This window comes from Schistocerca cancellata, chromosome 5 (genome assembly GCF_023864275.1).
Source record: "Schistocerca cancellata isolate TAMUIC-IGC-003103 chromosome 5, iqSchCanc2.1, whole genome shotgun sequence".
Lineage (NCBI taxonomy): Eukaryota > Metazoa > Arthropoda > Insecta > Orthoptera > Acrididae > Schistocerca > Schistocerca cancellata.
Genome location: NC_064630.1, coordinates 644,747,723 through 644,752,722, shown reverse-complemented (window position 1 = coordinate 644,752,722; position 5,000 = coordinate 644,747,723). Strand labels below are relative to the sequence as shown.

General features: G+C 40.1%; 1 protein-coding gene across 1 annotated transcript in view; it reads left to right on the top strand.

The window, feature by feature from the left end:
- Window positions 1-5,000, top strand: part of LOC126188737 (uncharacterized) — a 181,311-nt gene that overhangs the window by 165,812 nt on the left and 10,499 nt on the right. The window lies entirely within an intron of this gene.

Sequence of the window (5,000 nt, the reverse complement as noted above, 5' to 3'; positions counted from 1 at the left end):
TGAATATTTCTGGTACAGCTGTTCAAATTTATCATAGTTATGATTGCATTTTAAAATTATATGGGAGCTTCATATTTTAACTTCAAAAGTGACTGATGAATCAGCTGACCCCAGAATCAATGTTTTATAACAGTGCATATCCCTCCCTGCCCACTAACAATGGACACTACTGCTGTGTAGTGGCTTGCATGCCTCAGCAATACAGATAGCCACACCGTAGGTGTTACAAGACACAGCATAATTCTGATGTAGTGCTTGTTTGATGTCTCATCATTAGCCACTAGAATAATGCCAGTAACCTCAGCTGAAGGAGTGGGCAAGGGGGTGGGGGGGGCTTTTCAGCAATAGTACTTGCATGGGTGGCTGTTCTGGAGAGTTCAGCAGAGGCTTTAGTATATGACAAATGTGTACATTTTCAGTAAGGCATTGCATTGTTTATGCATAGGGCAAATGTGGAAACACTGACTCACTGAGACAGCAAGATATCTTAGTACTTAGCTCATTTTGTTTATATACATAACAATAATAAACTAAGGTTATTGAAAGTGTTTGTTAGTTATTCATAATGCTGAAAGATAACCTCAAGTACACAAATGAAATTGTGGACCTGAAACCCTGAACAATAAATGATTACAAGGTAAGTATATCCATGGGAGTCATGGATTTGGGAATCTAGATTAATAGTGGAGGCTCAGAAAATGCCAATTAAAATAATTGGATGTCTCTGTGAGTGACCAAAAGCAAGGGGAATCTACAGCTGTTATATATTATATATTTATTATTTATTTTATTATTTATTATATTTAATGAGAACATGCAGCTATATTATGTGGTTTAATTATGATGATGATATCCTCCTGGCTAAAATATTCCTCAGATAAAACAAGCCCCAATTTGGACCTTCAGGTGGGGATTTCTCTGGAGTATGTTGTCATCAGAAGAAAAATATTTGGCATTCTACAGGTTGGAGAGTCAAATGTTAGATCCATTAATCATGGAGGTAGGTTAAATAAGAAGAGAAAAATGGATATATTAAAATTAGAAATGCTGAGAATTAGTGAAGTGTGGTACCAGGAAGAACAGGATTTATGGCTAGGTGAGCACAGTGCTATTAATACATTATGAAGTAAGGGTAATGCAAGAATATGTCTAGTAAAGAAAAAGTAAATAAAACTGCAGGTCAGTATCTATGAAAGTCATTGCAAATGAATTAATATAGACACAATAGACCCAGAGCCATAGTCCAACACAGCAGTACAAGTATACATTTCCACCAGCTCTGCAAATTATGAGCAGATTGGAAACAAGTGTAACAACATAAAGAATTTGTTCAGTGTTTTAAGGGATTTGAAAATGTAACTGTGGCAGGGGACTGTAATTTCATAGTGTAAAAAAGGAAGAGAAGGATAAACAACAGGAGAACATGAACCGGGGAAAAGGAATGAAAAGATAGGCTACCTGGTAAAATTTTTGTTTACATCACAATTTAGTCACTGTGAACACTTGATGTTGTGTCTAGGAATCCTGCATACTCATTTCACTAGACAAACAATCAAACAACTCATATTAGTAAGTTTTATTACAACAAGACTAGTACAAATACTTTACTTTGATCTGAGAATTCTTGTACTCCTTTAGGGCAACATATAAAATAATCAGTCTTCTTCAGAATAGACAAACACAAGTAACACTTCTGGTCCTAGTGATCACTTCTAACAAGAGTCTGTCAACTGAACTGCAATGACTGCTGATCTCTAACTGTGCTATGTAGAGATTGCTAAAGAAGCAGCTACTACGTATCTGCTAACAAAGTGGCTAATGTTGAAGCTGCTATCGAAGTGGGCTGCCACCAGTCGGGTGTGGCACTTATGTCATCCTCACCTAGGGGCCACTGCTGTTGCATTGTTGTCCTGGAGAGAGGTCGGTCAGCATGCAATTGGATTACCTCTTCTCTCAGCTTTCTCTTTTCTGTCATTCCCGACTGGTGTGTCTGTGCTAACTTCTGACTTTACAATGTAACATTCCCCCCCCCCCCCCCTCAGAGCTACAGACTGTCATCATATATGGAGCATGACAACCCTGGAAAGGGGGGGGTGGAGGAAGCAGGAGCCTGGACCCTCTAATGGACTGGAAGCTATGGCTGCAAGGGACATCAGACTTCCAGTTGTACCCCATCATCCGGCCTTTGCTCTGGTGGAAATATCACCCAGAAAATTCCCAGAAGGGTATGCACCCACTTCCTGAGGCCCATTCCATGATTTAGAATGCGTCAGTTGCTGCGGCTTGGCTGGGTTCAGCTCCATCTTTATCATGAGTGGAGGCTGAGCAGGTGTAGGCTCCATCTCCATGGAGTTGTCCCAAGGTGTCGTGATGACACCATCTGGCAGCTGCTGTGGCTGTGCTGTTCTCAGGCTCCATGAATCTGGGGGAAGAGACACAGAAGGATCATTGTACACATGACAGTGGTAAATTTAATTGTGATGTTGCCACTGCAATCCGTCTGGACCTGAAATGAGATACATGCATGTGCATGCGCCAAGTCGACGAATGATCTCACCTTGCACCCACCGTCTGCTGCCACTAAAAACCCTGAAAAGTACAATATCATGTGGCATGAAGCAATACTTTCCTTTGGTGCCAGATCCTGAGGAGGGTGGAGAAGTGTCCAATTCCATTGGCAACAGTCCATCTCATGGAATTTTAGGGGGCCAGAAACAGTTGCAATGCTTGACCCTGGTATGTGCGGTGCAAAGTTTGGCCATCTCCTGCTTGAACGTTCTGACAAAGAGTTTCACTTTGCTGTTTGGTTGTGTATGGAACAGTGCTCTAGTTAGATACTATATGCCATTGCATTCACAGAATGTTTCAAATTCATTTTATGTGAACTGAGGGCCATTTTCCAACACTATGACTTCAGGCACACCTTCGAGGCAAGAAATAGAATACAATCCCTGAACTGTGCTATGTGACATTGTCAAGTTCATTGGCACAGCAAAATGAAACTTGCTATAAGGGTCTACCACAATAAACTAACAAATATTCCAAAATGGTCCTGCAAAGTTTAGGTGCACACATTGCCGTGGCAATTGTGACATAGGCCAAGCAGAGAATTTTTGTGGAGAAGCGGACTGATTTTCTGCACATGTGTGACACTGTGACATCATCTGTTCTATTTGGGTGTCCATATCCTGCCAAGTACTGTGTTGTTGCACTAACTGTTTAATACAAACAATTCCCCAGTGCCTTGTTGAAGTAACAACAATACTTCTTTTTGCAAAGCTTTGGGTTTCAATACACATGACTGTCCACTGTCATTTTGAACAAGAATCACATCTTGATGTATAGCGAGGCTATGCCAACATGCAAAGCATTGGTGCACTACAGAGTTCTATGCAAGGAGCGAGGCCAAGATGTGTGAATGTATTTTCGCAAAATGTTCAAATCTGAATCAGCTTCTGTGGCCTGTGTAATTTTCCTATAGTTCAGAGGAAAGGATTGAAGCAATTCAGAATCCTGAGCATCAATGTGACAAGACGCAAGCAGACACATCAGAGTCTGTAGCAGGGCCAAGTGGAAGACATGAAAGTGAGTCTGTATTACGTGTTGAGCTGTCAGATGATACATAATCTCATACCAGTATTGAGACAACAACAAAGCCAATCTTTTCAATTTTTGGGCAGTTCATACAGGAACCAGCTTCATCGGATGAAACAAGGACTTCAATGGCTTGTGATCAATTACTAAGTAGAGTTTTTTGCTATACAAATAGTGGTGGAATTTGGTGACACCATATGCAATAGCCAATGCCTCTTTCTCTACTTATGAATAGATTCACTGAGCTTTGGACAACACCTTTGATGCGAAAGCAATAGGACTGTCTTTATCACCAAATCTGTGTGAAAGCATTGCACCAATTCTGTAATAAAAGCGTCAGCTTGTAACACAACTGGCCTGTCAGAATCAAAGTGAACCAACCATCAATTACTGAGCAATGCATCTTTAAGTTCTTCTTAGCGCTCATCTGTCCAAAAGAAAGGGGACATTATGTGATGCAAGAGATGCAATGAGTCTGCAATTTGTGCAGCATTTGGTATGAACTGCACATAATAGTTCATTTTTCCTAAGACTGACTGCAATTCTGACATTGCAAGGAACTGGAAGATCACTTATGGCTAACAAATGTGACTGAAGAGGATGTACACCTTGACTGTTTATGGCATGACCAAGATACTGCAACTCAAGTTTTAAAAAACCAAACTTCTCCAGTCTACACTTTAGTCCTGTGTCAGATCACATACGAAACAGAGCACACAAATTTGCAATATGTTCTTCAGGTGTACAACCTGCTATGACAATATCATCCAAATACTTTCAACAGTTTGGTACTTGAGCAGTCAGCTGTTCCAAATTCCATTGGAAAATGGTGGGTGCAGAAGCACTGCCAAAAGGTAAACCCAAATATTTAAATAAGCTGAAATGAAATGAGTGTTTACAACACATACAGTTTGAGATTCTTCATCTAGTGATATTTGAAGATATGTGTCATGCAAATAAATTTTTGAAAAGAAGCGACCAATGCCTTATCTGTCTGTGAGATCCTCTTGGTGTGGCAATGAGAGGGAAGTTAAGATGGTGGTTTTAGTGATGTATGTATGCTATGTAAGTAGTCTTCTCCCACTTGAGTACAACACACAGAAAATTCATACAACCATTTAAAACTGTCAGAAAGGTCTTCTTTTGGGCTCTTGTTCAACTCATGCATCACTTGGACTTAATGTCAGTTATGTCATCAAAATGTTGACCCTTCTCATAAATTTCTACATTTCATCATTTTGTGGTAGGTTCATACTGATAACACCAAGTCTTATCACCCATGATGATCTTTTTCCAGAAAAGAATTGTCCATATTTTGTATTTCAATCAATTCGGGGCATTTGTGCCACTTGTTTTGTTCAGGAGTCAATATTTATGGCACAAACTTTGCACGCACTTTTCCCTTT